Raw genomic sequence first — 16,275 nt, 5'->3', positions numbered from 1 at the left:
CCTGATGAACAGGAGAAAGAAGCACACAATCGTTTTTGTTGTTTACAGACTGCTTGCTCTCGATAGAATGACGGTGAGCTTCCGGTCTGTAGGTAATACCAGCCCATGAGAAAGAGAAGGTAAGACGCTCCTATACTGCCCCCTACTGTCCAAGGTGAACTCAATACATTGACAAGTGACAGCTCTCAAAACTATTTCAAATCACAAAATAAAATAAATAAAACAAACAATAATAATGTGACTACCTTCTAGGTGGGTCACATTAAACACATACAATATTTGTACAATTACAAAATCTAAATGTGCTTCACTAGGGAGTCTCTATGCTACTCAGAATCTGGTAAAGGGTTTTCTTCAAAGGTTCATTCAGTAAGATAGAGTTCAGTTATCATCAATGTAGCATTTAGCTCTTAACAGTAAAGACACATTGGGTCAAATTAAGCATGTATAGTCTTTCCAGGACAATCACCTTCAGTAGAGATGGTCTTCTCCCCATTTCCCAGATAAAAAAAATAAAGAGTAGCCATTAGCAATTTAGCATGATTTAAAGTCAAATTTAATACAATATAGCAACCTAAGTTTAGGCTACTCAGCATTTGATATAACATTTTCCTCCCTCAAATTATTTCAGTGAGAGAGTTCAAGAGACACATCGTAGCCAGCGGTGGAAAAAGTACTTAATGTAGAAATATTCAAATACAAGTAAAAGTCCCAAATCTAAATCTACTTAACTATTGGTATCAAATGTACTCATTATGCAGAATGTCCCATGATTTCACAAGTGTTTAAAGAAATGTACACAACTCTACACAAATCTGCAAAATGATTAAGTTTCACCCAGAATGACACTGACCTTGTAGGGCTGGCTTGGCAGGATTCTCTTCAATGCTCAGGACACTAGAAATTGGATGGAAACATAATGAGCCATACAAAAATAAGCTTCTCAGGGTAAATGGCAGCATAGAGCCCAAAAATGAAAAAGCACAATGCCAAACTGAATGAAAAGCTTAGTTAGAGCACACACACACACACACACACACACACACACACACACACACACACACACACACACACTTGACAATACAATTCAGGATCAGTGAAAATACCAGTCAGTCATGAATTGTCAGACTGGGGCGGTAACAAGATCATCACTTTCAGTAGTGGTAATGCATAACACATCACAAATTGGGATCCTATAAATCCGTCAAGAGATCAGCACATACCAATTGCAGAGCCCGCAGGGGTCAAACTTGTTGCCATCTTCAGCCAGAATCTCTAGGAGGATTGGGTGTTGAGAACTGTTGAGATAAAAAGCAAGTTTTGCAATGAATAAACTGCGGCATTACCAGGGCCAGCATTATGTGGTTTTGGAGACATGCTCAGAAATGGTTTCAGTCATTTTCACAACCAGTCACCACTCCCCATCAGGGTCCCAATAGATCACCTTACACCTGAAATGATTCAGGGTTATCAGTGTCGTATTGGGTCAACAGGAGAGCAGTACTTGCAAACTGGCAGGGTAACTGCGATACTGGAATATTCATCATGGTCATCCTAGAGGTAAAGTTGCAGCAATGAAGACATCCGAGTTGTACTGACCTTGCATGGTTGGCTGGAATGGTCCTTTACAATGCTGCACTGCTGACAACTAGAGATGGGATGAGACAAGAACAATGTTGGGCCATAATAAAAAACATAAAATTCCCCTTTTTAAAGCCAGTTGTAAAAAGACAAGATGTCCAAGCTGTTGCTTCTAAAAGCACCACTGTATGTATGGTCACAAACTACTTTCTACTAAATACAAATTTACTTTAGTTACAAGTAATGTTGTAAATTATGAATTGAAAACACAACTGATAAAATATTTACGTCTCTAGACCGATTTTGCATCACACCCACAAGTTGCCTTGCAGACTGTTGGTAACCCCAACATTATATCCCCTTATTGCCAAGGCAACACCAGTGGGTCCACCTTTTCAGGTTCTGGCATTGACAAGGCGTAAGACATTTGCGGATGTCATCACAAAGGAACCTGGTGGACATGTCTAAAGAGTGCCATTCAGTCACGTGTTATCTGCAAACATTTATATACCTTAACGTGCCATAGTCGAGTTCAACCAACAACGGTCAAGATGCACCAGAATCACCGCTAGGTCATCTGGAACAGAAGAAAGCCATTTTCAGTACTGTGTAAATTAGCCACGTTTAGTCAAGTGTCACCTACTGCCTCCACTAACATCAGCAATTGTTTCTCAACAGCAGTTCAGAAGAAAGAAGATTCCAAATTATACCATCATTGTGAAGGCAATAATATTTACACTGCCAATAGTCATTCCTACTTGAAATTTCTTTGGTGGTCCTTCCTCTGGTCAGATTCTGGGCGGGAACCCCTATTGGTATCTTACCCCCTCAGGCCAGGCACCCATATTTGGGTTCTGTACAGTATGTACAGTATTCAAAAATGTAATTTTTTTGATGCTGCTATATAAATATTTGTTTTTCAGAAACCTTAGGTCAGGATTTAGAGGCGTTTTTAGAATCGGCCTTAGGCCTAAATGGGTTAATAAACACTGCTCAAGGTGCAACAGCATCACTGCTAGGTCATCTGGAACAGAAGAAAGCCATTCAGTATCGTGTAAATGAGCTAGGTTTAGTCAGCCTCACCTACTCCCTCCACTGACATCAGTAATGGTTATTCAACAGTAGTTCAGACGAACGAGATTCCAAATTCGATCATCATTGTCTGGAGAGATTTACATTGCTCAAATAAATAAAACATGCCTACCTGAAAAGCCTTTGATGGTCCTCTAGGCTCTAGCCATAATACATGTCACAGCAATCTGCAACAGGAGAACATATCAAGTAGGCATGTTGTCTAATAGTTTTGACAGACATTTCCTAAAGCGATGCAGTTTCTCAGTTGATCGGTTCAAAGTGAGCTAAGTTGATCATCACAGAAACTGCACTAGCCTACAAGTAACAAGACTCCAGTAGTTCTTACCTTTGGACAAGATTGGCGACATTACCACTCCAATGATCAGTTCCCAGGCAGAAAATATTCTGGAAAGACATTGAGCAATTAGAAATAAAATTGTAGCACCATTTGGCTTATAAGATAACAAGCGTTATGATCAGGGCTTTGGTGACAGACTGCCATATGTCGTCCAGAAGTTTTATGGGTTTTACCCCATTTCATCCTATCAAACACTGGTCAGAGAAGCCTTCCCTTTTAACAAACATTGTTTGTCCAAAACATTCTAGACAACATCTATGCCAGTAGAGTTTATAGGCAAGCAAAATTTCAAGAACGGCCTGCTCGATGAAAATTTTAATTTGCAGCTTACTCCACCAGCTAGCCTGCCCTTGGTGAGCATTAAGGCAGCTTACCAGATAGCATTCACCATCATCTTCCCTTGTCCAATAGCCAGCCACCTATTCAACACATCAAGTCATTCAATACAATCTAGCATCAACTAAATAATGGATTTTAATGCATGATTGTGTATAATCAGAGTCAAGAGTGACATCAATGAATTCAGGTATATGCTTGTCTATGAAATCATCATATTAAACACCAAAGCAGAATTTATATTTTATAAAGTAAAGCAGCTTCTATGAGACTCACCTAGGCTAGCATTCCAGTAGCAGTTAAGGCACTCAGGGAACAGCCAGAAGATGCCACATGATGACACAGTAAGCTTATCTGCAGGACAAGTTACTGTAGTTGTTAGCCAAAAACCATGATGTAGGGGGAAATAGCACCATCTTCAGTAAGGTCCAAGTCAGGTAAAGGCTGTCATCACAAATATCAGGCATATGCTTGTCTTTTAAAAAAGGTTATCATTTAGAACCCATGTGAAACTCTAAACAAATAGCGTCAACATGTAGTTACTTACAAATCAGGGTGGCTCCTTAGCATCTCATAGACATCTATTGAGAGATTACATGAGGTTAAACGCATACAATATTTGTACAATTGCTAAATCTAAATGTGCTTCACTAGCGAGCCTGTATGCTACTCATTTCTTCAAAGGTTCATTCAGTAAGAGAGAGTTCAGTTATCATCAATGTAGCATTTAGCTCTCAACAGTAAAGGCACATTGGGTCAAATTAAGCATTTATAGTCTTTCCAGGACAATCACCTTCAGTAGAGATGGTCTTCTCCCCATTTCCCAAACATAACAAAAAAAAGAGCAGCCATTAGCATGATCCAAAGTCAAATTGAATACAATATAGCAACCTAGAGTCTGGGAAGTTTAGGCTACTCAGCATTTGATATAACCTTTTCCTCAAATGATTTCAGTGAGAGAGTTCAAGAGACATCATCGTAGCCAGCAGTGGAAAAAGTACTTAATGTAGAAATATTCAAATACAAGTAAAAGTCCCAAATTCTAAAATGTATTTAACAAATATCCAAATGGTACAACAAAAAGAGAAATGTTTTTTTTTGCAAACAACGAAAAGTTTAGCAGCGCTTACCTCCAAACATGCCTGCTGTGCTAAGCGCCAAAGGAGGAAGAGGGTCCCACCACTTTGAAGCATCGCCTCCTGCTCCTCACTGGTTCCAGGGGCTGTCCATCTATATCTTAGGCTCTGGGGCGGTCTCTCTCTGCAGGGAATCTGCGATCGTACAACAAACGAGCCAAAAGAAAATGTGAAATAAGTGGAAAAGATTCTATTATTGAAACATTTTAACAAAAACACAAATCGTGTATGGGGCCCCAGCCCCTGGAACAAAATATTTTCAGATGGAGGTACACGGACAAAACAAATACCATACATGTATGTATACATACATACTAGTGTTGCGCAGGTTTTTTATCCGCATGAATTAATAATTTGACTCCGTGCTGAAGGAAAGGGATAGGTGGTGCTGGACTGTCAGTCATTTTCACAACCAGTCACCGCTCCCCATCAGGGTCCCAATAGATCACCTTACACCTGAAATGATTCAGGGTTATCAGTGTCGTATTGGGTCAACAGGAGAACAGTACTTGCAAACTGACAGGGTAACTGTGGAACTGGAATGTCATCATGGTCATCCTAGAGGTAAAGTTGCAGCAATGAAGACAACCGAGTTGTACTGACCTTGCATGGTTGGCTGGAATGGTCCTTTACAATGCTGCACTGCTGACAACTAGAGATGGGATGAGACAAGAACAATTTTGGGCCATAATAAAAAACATAAAATTCCCCTTTTTAAGAAAAACGGCGTGCTATAGTATGCCGTACGATATGGGCTATAGCCCATGGTCCAAAATGATGAGAAACGAGGCTAACTTTTTTTTCCAAAATTTCAAAAAACATGGAGTATAACCCATCGTTTTTTAATTTTTTAATTTTTTTCAAATCCTCCAAAATGATGAAAAACGGCGTGCTATAGTATGCCGTACGATATGGGCTATAGCCCATGGTCCAAAATGATGAGAAACGAGGCTAACTTTCTTTTTCAAAATTTCAAAAAACATGGGCTATAACCCATCGTTTTTTATTTTTTTATTTTTTTTCAAATCCTCCAAAATGATGAAAAACGGCGTGCTATAGTATGCCGTACGATATGGGCTATAGCCCATGGTCCAAAATGATGAGAAACGAGGCTAACTTTTTTTTTCAAAATTTCAAAAAACATGGGCTATAACCCATCGTTTTTTTATTCTTTCATTTTTTTCAAATCCTCCAAAATGATGAAAAACGGCGTGCTATAGTATGCCGTACGATATGGGCTATAGCCCACGGTCCAAAATGATGAGAAACGAGGCTAACTTTTTTTTCCAAAATTTCAAAAAACATGGGCTATAACCCATCGTTTTTGTCATTTCGTCATTTTTTTCAAATCCTCAAAAATGATGAAAAACGGCGCGCTATAGTATGCCGTACGATATGGGCTATAGCCCATGGTCCAAAATGATGAGAAACGAGGCTAACTTTTTTTTTCAAAATTTCCAAAAACATGGGCTATAACCCATCGTTTTTTTATTCTTTCATTTTTTTCAAATCCTCCAAAATGATGAAAAACGGCGTGCTATAGTATGCCGTACGATATGGGCTATAGCCCACGGTCCAAAATGATGAGAAACGAGGCTAACTTTTTTTTTCAAAATTTCAAAAAACATGGGCTATAACCCATCGTTTTTGTCATTTCGTCATTTTTTTCAAATCCTCAAAAATGATGAAAAACGGCGCGCTATAGTATGCCGTACGATATGGGCTATAGCCCATGGTCCAAAATGATGAGAAACGAGGCTAACTTTTTTTTTCAAAATTTCAAAAAACATGGGCTATAACCCATTGTTTTTTTCCATTTTTTTTTCCATTTTTGTCAAATCGTCAAAAATGATGAAAAACTGCGTGCTATAGTATGCCGTACGATATGGGCTATAGCCCATGGTCCAAAATGATGAGAAACGAGGCTAACTTTTTTTTTCAAAATTTCAAAAAACATGGGCTATAACCCATCGTTTTTTTATTTTTTCATTTTTTTCAAATCCTCCAAAATGATGAAAAACGGCGTGCTATAGTATGCCGTACGATATGGGCTATAGCCCATGGTCCAAAATGATGAGAAACGAGGCTAACTTTTTTTTTCAAAATTTCAAAAAACATGGGCTATAACCCATCGTTTTTTTATTTTTTCATTTTTTTCAAATCCTCCAAAATGATGAAAAACGGCGTGCTATAGTATGCCGTACGATATGGGCTATAGCCCACGGTCCAAAATGATGAGAAACGAGGCTAACTTTTTTTTTCAAAATTTCAAAAAACATGGGCTATAACCCATCGTTTTTGTCATTTCGTCATTTTTTTCAAATCCTCAAAAATGATGAAAAACGGCGCGCTATAGTATGCCGTACGATATGGGCTATAGCCCATGGTCCAAAATGATGAGAAACGAGGCTAACTTTTTTTTTCAAAATTTCAAAAAACATGGGCTATAACCCATTGTTTTTTTCCATTTTTTTTTCCATTTTTGTCAAATCGTCAAAAATGATGAAAAACTGCGTGCTATAGTATGCCGTACGATATGGGCTATAGCCCATGGTCCAAAATGATGAGAAACGAGGCTAACTTTTTTTTCCAAAATTTCAAAAAACATGGGCTATAACCCATCGTTTTTTTATTTTTTCATTTTTTTCAAATCCTCCAAAATGATGAAAAACGGCGTGCTATAGTATGCCGTACGATATGGGCTATAGCCCATGGTCCAAAATGATGAGAAACGAGGCTAACTTTTTTTTTCAAAATTTCAAAAAACATGGGCTATAACCCATCGTTTTTTTATTTTTTCATTTTTTTCAAATCCTCCAAAATGATGAAAAACGGCGTGCTATAGTATGCCGTACGATATGGGCTATAGCCCATGGTCCAAAATGATGAGAAACGAGGCTAACTTTTTTTTTCAAAATTTCAAAAAACATGGGCTATAACCCATCGTTTTTTTATTATTTCATTTTTTTCAAATGCTCCAAAATGATGAAAAACGGCGTGCTATAGTATGCCGTACGATATGGGCTATAGCCCACGGTCCAAAATGATGAGAAACGAGGCTAACCTTTTTTTTCAAAATTTAAAAAAACATGGGCTATAACCCATCGTTTGTCATTTCGTCATTTTTTTCAAATCCTCAAAAATGATGAAAAACGGCGCGCTATAGTATGCCGTACGATATGGGCTATAGCCCATGGTCCAAAATGATGAGAAACGAGGCTAACTTTTTTTTCAAAATTTCAAAAAACATGGGCTATAACCCATTGTTTTTTTTCATTTTTTTCATTTTTTTCAAATCGTCAAAAATGATGAAAAACTGCGTGCTATAGTATGCCGTACGATATGGGCTATAGCCCATGGTCCAAAATGATGAGAAACGAGGATAACTTTTTTTTTCAAAATTTCAAAAAACATGGGCTATAACCCATCGTTTTTTCCATTTTTTTCAAATGCTCAAAAATGATGAAAAACGGCGTGCTATAGTATGCCGTACGATATGGGCTATAGCCCATGGTCCAAAATGATGACAAACGAGGATAACTTTTTTTTTTCAAAATTTCAAAAAACATGGGCTATATATAACCCATCGTTTTTGTCATTTTTTCCAACTTTTTCCATTCCCAACTATGCAGCTTCCACCTGAGGAACCGAGACGTGAAAAATATAACTGAGCGTCACTTGGGATGGTCACAAACTCTCCAACCATACCCACCCCATGTATCTTGGAGTTACACTGGACAGGACACTCTTCTTCAAAAAACACATGGAGAACACAAAAGCCACGGTCAACACCCACAATAACATCCTGTGAAAACTAGTGAACTCCAAGTGGGGCGCAGACCCACAAACAATCTGTGCAACTGCCATGGCCCTGTCTTTCTCTACAGCAGAGTATGCCTGCTCAAGCTGGAGCCGATCACGTCACACCAAATTGGTCGACACAGCCCTAAATAACAACTCCTTTCGTGGCTGTTTACATTCGAGGGTCGCCGGTCCTCTCGAACGGAACAGTTTAACGTCATGCCCAGGACGAAAAGATATAGAGAACACCAACATGAAAAATAACAGCAGAACCACAATCCACTGTCTTGGCAAAGACCACACCACCCACACACACCCCAACGGTCACAGCAAACTCTGTTGCATCACAACTGGTGTAGGTATTGGATGGAGCCCGCACACCACAGGTATAAGAAAGACGTTCTTTATTGAAATACTGACAACGTTTCGATCTATTTGATCTTCATCAGGTCATGTGTACACAAAACATACACTTTTATACTAAGGGAGTGCCCCCATTAACCAATCAAAACACCACATTTTGGTGCCCCTCCCATCACTGCAGGTGTGACACGTCAACCCTGAGCGAGTAGGTGGGGACCCAGACATATTGATGTATATAGTCTCTGCTCTGTTTGTTCTGCTCTAACATGCCCAAGACCCAACAGGTGATTTAAATGAGGTGATAGAGCCAGGTGAGCCTAATTCAACCTGCCCATGAACCAGACAGACCACAAAACCAGAGCACAGTAGATGGCACTATATCACCATGCATTTACCATATGTACCCAAATAAACACACATATAATGTTCACATATACATTTTCAGAAAGATGAGCAATAAAATAGAATATTCCAAAATACCCATTGCTGGGACAGCTACACTATTTCTGGGACCCCCAGCAACAAACAGGTAGGTACTGCAGGGGGTCCCCTCCTCTGTCATTCCATACTGCCCTGCTCACTGTGTGCTCTCACCCCTCCATCTCAATGTGATTTTCATTGCTCAGTATGTTTTTTATTTCGTCTTCAGCATGTCTTCAGCTTGTTTTTGTCCCACTGGCAAGCTATGCATCATTGCTAAGCATAGATTAGAAAGAGTGGTTTTGTTAGTCAAGTGTCTAATGAACTTTTTTGATATACTGTATATTGCCCGATTTGTCTTTTCCTAGGGTTTCTAAAATGTCCTGACTCACTCAGTCATTGTCTCTGTCTCGGGAATGTTTTAAATGGAATGAATGAGTGTACTAACTAACTACAATGCCATGAAAATGGTAAACTGTTGCATCTGTTTTTGTGGGTCTCCACAAAATCCAGTAGTCAACTACTACACTCTCACTTCTAACACTAGGAGGCAGAGTTGTACCTTTTGAAAAGAGGGCTTTTAACCACATGAACCCCATAGTTTCCCTGAGCTTGTAGATCGGCTATTTCCGATGAAGAGATTTGGTGTTGAAGTGTAAAAACAGAGCAGACAGTATAGGGCCCTGGGGGAACCTGGTCAACCAAGTATATATAGGGTTTAAGTGGTTAAATTAGCCCTGGAACAATTATTGTGAAGTTCATGAAGTAAATACCACAATGCATGATTGCATGTACTGTAGTTCCTGCTGGATGTATACATGCCTAGAGAAACCAATAACATGAGGTTTTATAGACACGGCTCTTTCTCTCACTTCTCTACAGAGCTGCGGTAGGCTACAGAAGAGTCCTGTGTTTGTTGTGTGTTTTCATACATTATAATGTTCCATTCCAGTTATATCGCAGGGACTGCATGTCCTGCCTTGTGGGATGTGTGACATGGACTAAACATGACTAATTCCCAGAAGACAGTCCATGAATGGACAGCAATCGTTCCACCTGTATACCAAGGGACTGAAATGATCTTGATGCACAAGCAGTCCAGGCCCAACGCCATCACTGTTTCTGATTTGCTCAACCCTTTTAATACAGTTGGACCAATTACTGTCTTGCCCTTTAAATGTTTCTGTTTTCCAATGTAACCTAAAACCCCTCTTAGAGTGTGTGTGTGTGTGTGTGTGTGTGTGTGTGTGTGTGTGTGTGTGTGTTAGGACGAATTAGGACGATACCCACTCATAATCAAAATAAAAAAGAGAGCACTTAAGTTCTACAACCACCTAAAAGAAAGCGACCTAGATGCACTCCATAACAAGGCACTCACACACAGTGAAACTCTAGAGAGATGCCCCCTCAGCCAGCTGGCCCTGGAACTCCGGGCACAAACACAAACAGAGCCACGAGATAGAAAACCCATTGGACTAAACCAAATTATAAAACAGCAAAGGGAAAACTATCTGACACATTGGAAAGAAGCAACACAAAAGCAGAGTAAACTAGAATGCTATCTGGCCCTAAACTGAGAATACACAGTGGCAGAATACCTGAGCACCGTGACCGACCCAAAACAAAGAAAAATCTTAACTAGGTACAGACTCAGTGAGCACAGTCTCGCGATCGAGAAAGGCCGTCATAGGCAGACCTGTATCCCGAGAGAAGACAGACTATGCACCCACTGCACACTAAACGAAGTGGAAACCGAGCTACACTTCCTAACCATCTGTCCATTGTACCAAGTCATCAGAGACACATACTTCCCACAGATTACAACCACACACGGAGATTTTGAAAACATGACCAATGACAAAAAACTCCCATATCTGCTGGGCGAAGTACAACAATGTGCAAACACAGCAGCAAGATTTGTGAGTTGCTGTGATAGGAGAAGGATATCAAATGGAACACAACCACCCTAAAGACTAATCATTGTGTATATTCCTGCACTATACCTGCATCGAGTTATCTTGGTACACAGTAGTTGATCTATTGAAGATTCTGACCTTCAAAGTACATCATTTTTGTTTTGATTGTATTGCTGTACTGTTGTTTTGTTCTTTCTGCTTTGGCAATGTAAACGTATGTTTTCTCATGCCAATAAAGCCCTTTGAATTGAATTGTGTGTGTGTGTGTGTGTGTGTGTGTGTGTGTGTGTGTGTGTGTGTGTGTGTGTGTGTGTGTGTGTGTGTGTGTGTGTGCGTGCGTGCGTGCGTGCGTGCGTGCGTGCGTGTGGAGCCCACCAGTCTGCCAACATTTATTAACTAATACATAACATGTATCCTACTTCACCTCCTAGGTGAAGTACAAGGAAAAGTTTGCCAATGAGATGAAAGGAAAGAAGCTGCAGTATGACCTGAAAGACAGTAAGATTTAGCAGACATTGAAGGACGCCAACAATCTGGCTAGTGAGGTAAGAGGTCACATATTAAGTCACATCCTTATTCCCTTGAGGATTATGTCTAGCAACATAATCAAACTTCATTGTTCAGTGTCCAAGGTATGGATTAAAACAAAATTATCCTCTCATATATTTTTCCCCTGTCTGAGTCTGTGCATTTCCAATTCTGCAATAAAGCTCTTTTAAGATAAAAGAAAATGGCAATTACCACATTCTCCTCTATTCTCCATAGAATTAATGTTATTGCATGGTCATTTCTGTTCATAACAATGCTGTGCTTCCATGTCAGACACGAAGGAGTAATCCACAGTTGCATGTTACTGTAAAATGTAATCATCAGATCATGGGATGCCCCAGAGTACCTGGCTGTGAACATGGAACTCTTATGACCTATCCTTTTTAAAAATCTATGTTATTTACCTCAGGTGAAGTACAAGGGTGACCACCTGAAGAAGGTCCACAAGCCTGTGACAGACATGGCTGAATCTCTGTCCATGCAGCACAACCTGAGCACCAGCAAGCTGTCCAGCGACGTAAGACATTGTCAGACTACTTAAGCCTGGTTTATACTTAGATGGTGTCACATGCCGTAAATAGCCAATGCACAAGCTCACAACATGTTATGCTTTTTGACGCGTTGTGAACTTGTAGATAGGCTATTTTCAGTGTGCGACACAATGAACAACCAAGTAAATCAGGCATAACTCTCTCATTAACTCTCTCCCCCACAACCCACCCACTGCACCCAGGATGATGGGTGTCGGTTCGGTTTAATTTGAAATGCACCTGACCTCATCGTCCTCCAGTAGTCTCCATCGATTACTCCACATCACAACAATCATCTCTGACTCAACCTGCTGTAGACCCTCCTCCCTGGACTAAAGGCTGTAGCATACATCCTGCAGAAACAAAGTTCAGTCACGTTGTATGAACAAAATTACATAGTTGCAATAAAAACAAACAAGGACATAATGTCTTGGTACAAACCTCTATAATCCCTCTCTGAGGGACTACAAACACAACCAGGTGGCAATTAGTTCATGGATAGAGATAGCACACACACACTTTGACTTTGTCCACTGCATGTATCGACCAGCTATGGCAAGTCAAGGCGCATCCAGGTGGCAAAATCTCCATTCCAGGTGTATTTTCAGTTGGTTCTAATATGCCACATCGAGTACAAAAAATTTTGTCCGTAAAGAAATTGTTCTGTGTCTTCCCAGCCCTCATTCATCCATAAACAGTATTCAGGAACTTCATCTGGTAGTGATTCAGCTCTCTCTCATTCTTTCATTCCCATGACCCTCCATTACTAGTATCATCTATAACCACCTCCTATTATTGTCTTTTCCATCCCATGGATTAATTTTCCCTCCCATAGCTCTCATCCTAGTCTCAATCTTTCCTTTTTGATGAATGAACATCTAAGGCAAACCTCGCCACCTCACCCTCCTATACTCACCTATTGATTCTGTTTTGTCACCCTATCACTTTTTTTTAAATGGATGGCGGTAATGCTAAGCTCAATATAGAGGTTTATATTTTTATTCCACCCCCCTTTGTTGTACTGAGCTGTGTTACTTGACTGGGAATCCCCCCTTAGTACCGCTACAAGAAGAAATTTGAGGAGAGTAAGGGTCACTACCATAATTTGCTGACACACCAGAACACCTGCATCACTCACAAGGATGCCTCAATGTAAGTGGCACAGTCTATGAGGAGAGGACTCAGCTGTCCCAGAGTCCTCATAACATCACCTGATATGGTTTTCACTTTATCCTGGAAGCATTTCCTGCAATGTGTCCCATTGAAAGCTATAGTTTTCCCTAACTGCTATTCCTAACAGCAAGATTTAAGAAATGCTTCTCAATAATTGTGTGCTTACCAAGTTCTAAACTATGTTTAGAACAAATAACTTTCAGATTACAGCCAGAACACCTTCATTTTCCCAGACACTTGAAAATTATAAAGTAGTTGAATTGCATAAACACTTTAGTGTTTGTGTTACTTATAGGTCTTGGCTGACCCTGTAAAACAGTTTTACTGGAGGGCGTTGTTTGCCGTGTCCAAGTGCAATTTGTGCAAGTTTATTAAAATACCGGTAGTAAAGTGTTGTTGTGCCTGTCCATGAACTTAAACAAGCAATTTGTATAATGTAGTGTATGTTGTTTAAATTAGCAATGCACATACAGAGGTCTGTAGAGGGTACTCCTACTCAACAAGGAACCCCAATGGTCCCATTTAATCTAAATTCCCGGATCCAGTGCCAACTTAATCCTAACTATTGCATGCTATAGTTAGTATAGTACACCACACAACACAACACAACACCTTGTGTTTCATGTACTTTTCGGTATATCTTCTAGCGGGCGCGAAATTCTAGTTTACATACAGTCTAAAATCTGTGTTGTGGACTCTGTTTGACTGGTGTGTGGGCTCTTACAGGTGAAGTACAAGGAGAAGTATGAGAAGGGCAAGGCTATGCTGGACTTTGAGACCCCAACATATGTAACCAACAAGGAAGCCCAGCACATGCAGAGTCAGGTAAAGTACCCTTCAGGCACCCAGAGCCCGGACACAGAGACCATTCCATTAACCTCTTGTGTTACAGGACCACCACTCTCTCGAAATCTAGAAGGACCACTGTGAAATCCTGCAGACATTCCTATGCTTTATCACTTGTTGAATTTGGAAATGCATTAGCCTGTTGTATGTCCTGCTATTTATATTGTTGGGTGTATGTCTAGTATGATGGCAGCACAACCTGTTTTTACATTGCCTTCACAGCCAAATTCATTAAAGTGAGGTAATTATTTTACCAGCTTCAATTTCATAGAAAAGTAGAATTTTGCCAATGAAAAGTTTTAATTTCCTGAAATTATACAGATGTGAGACTTGAAAGGCAGTGTAAAAATGATGTGTTAGCCTTGCATTAAGCTGACCCTGAGCCTCAATATGTACCGTCTAGTTTGTCTCTGATGATCCAGGGCCAAGAAAGGTACAGTATACATATTTGTCGTTTAACATCACATTAAAGTATCCACATGATGATACTGACACTTAATTTTCCATTCACATGGACATTTGTTGATGATGATGAAGTATTTCAGTAAACGTACACATACAGTACGTTCCACCTTTAGGTAAATTGTCACACATCAAAGTGCATGTATGCAGAGGTTTTGAGTGAATGTTCCAAGGAGAATGGTAGGCCTACAGTTAAGAACCAAGGTTGGCGGAGGGTGTGTAGAGCCCAGGATCACAGTAGATGATTGACACAGGGGTGAAAAATGGGTTACAAAATCGTGGGATAAAAAATATAATAAAAAACCCCCCCAAAAAAAACAAGGTAACCGCATTGTGAACCAGGACTGCCTGCTTGTGCTTATCTGAGCCATGTCCGAAACCAAATATGAGAAATGTATAACTTTGGCATGCTACTAGTCCTACATACTTACACCGTCACAGCACCAACTCAGTAACTTATACTTGCTACCTGACACATTTTTATTTGCCTGATTTAATTTTTTTAAATCATCCAAATCATGGAAAAAGGCCCTCTTCTGTGAGCTTGTAGATGGGCTTGCCCACTTCCAACCCATGCAAGTTAGCCCACATGTAGACCATGTTGGAACTACATGGACTTGCCCACTTCCAACCCATGCCAGTTAGCCCACATGTAGACCATGTGGGACCTACATGGGCTTGCCCACTTCCAACCCATGCCAGTTAGCCTGCATGTAGACCATGTTGGAACTACATTGGCTTGCCCACTTCCAACCCATGCCAGTTAGCCTGCATGTAGACCATGTTGGAACTACATTGGCTTGCCCACTTCCAACCCATGCAAGTTAGCCCATATGTAGACCATGTTGGACCAATATGGGCTTGCACACTTCCAACCCATGCCAGTTAGCCTCATAATTTGCCCAGTTCAACCCCATTCCCACTTGGTACCCATGTATCCCGCATTGAAACCACATGGGCACCAAGTGGGCGTGCTGGCTGGGATACTATGTCTTTTGAACTATAGTATGTCGTTTTCTTTACTTCACATTTCTATGAATTATGAATTCCACTTAAGCCCTATTTCAAATATAGTGAAATTATGGCAGTGCTCTTATATTGACAAAAGCAGATATACAAGCTCACGTGTTGCATCATGACATGTGCTTGTAGATCTATCCAATGAGAAAGCTGGGGTGGTGTACCTGGACCTGACTGCCGCATACGACACCGTGTGGCACCGGGGGCTCCACCTGAAGCTGTTGAGGACAATACCGGACCAGCATATGGTGAAGTTCATCATGGAGACGCTCTCCAACCGCAGCTTCATTCTCCAGACCAGCAGTGGGCAGTGCAGTAGGCTCAGAAGACTGAGGAACGGGGTACCGCAGGGGTCTGTCCTCTCGCCAATGCTGTTCAATATTTACATTCATGACCTACCGGATACATCCAGAAAGTATGGCTACGCAGACGACCTTGCCATCATGTTCAGTCGACCAACATGGAAGGCGATGGAAGAGGGCCTGAATGAAGACATGGGCACAGTGTTGCCAACTTAGCGGATTTGTCGTCATATTTAGCTTCTTTCCAGACCCCCCTAGCGACTGAATTAGTGAAAAGCTTCTGGCGAGAAATCTAGCTTTTTTCCCCTGGTGAATTGGGGACAAATCGTGTTGACAGGCGCCAGATATGCGCCAGAGATAAAATCTTTTTTTTTTTTTCTCAGCCTCAAATCCGCGAAATTGGCAAAA

General features: G+C 40.5%; 2 long non-coding RNA genes across 2 annotated transcripts; one reads left to right on the top strand and one right to left on the bottom strand.

Annotated features, from left to right (window-relative positions):
- Window positions 1-1,223: 1,223 nt before the first annotated feature.
- Window positions 1,224-2,164, bottom strand: LOC308331247. The gene is made up of 3 exons (XR_013965560.1): window positions 2,093-2,164; window positions 1,600-1,648; window positions 1,224-1,298 (listed from the first exon to the last, which is right to left on the bottom strand). It is a non-coding gene; the product is annotated as an uncharacterized lncRNA (long non-coding RNA).
- Window positions 2,165-11,416: 9,252 nt separating this feature from the next.
- Window positions 11,417-14,065, top strand: LOC308330260. The gene is made up of 3 exons (XR_013965479.1): window positions 11,417-11,530; window positions 11,944-12,051; window positions 13,964-14,065. It is a non-coding gene; the product is annotated as an uncharacterized lncRNA (long non-coding RNA).
- Window positions 14,066-16,275: the final 2,210 nt, after the last annotated feature.

This window comes from Protomyctophum bolini (assembly GCF_963924005.1).
Source record: "Protomyctophum bolini genome assembly, chromosome: 16".
Classification (NCBI taxonomy): Eukaryota; Metazoa; Chordata; class Actinopteri; order Myctophiformes; family Myctophidae; genus Protomyctophum; species Protomyctophum bolini.
This window is presented reverse-complemented; position numbering and strand designations above follow the sequence as displayed.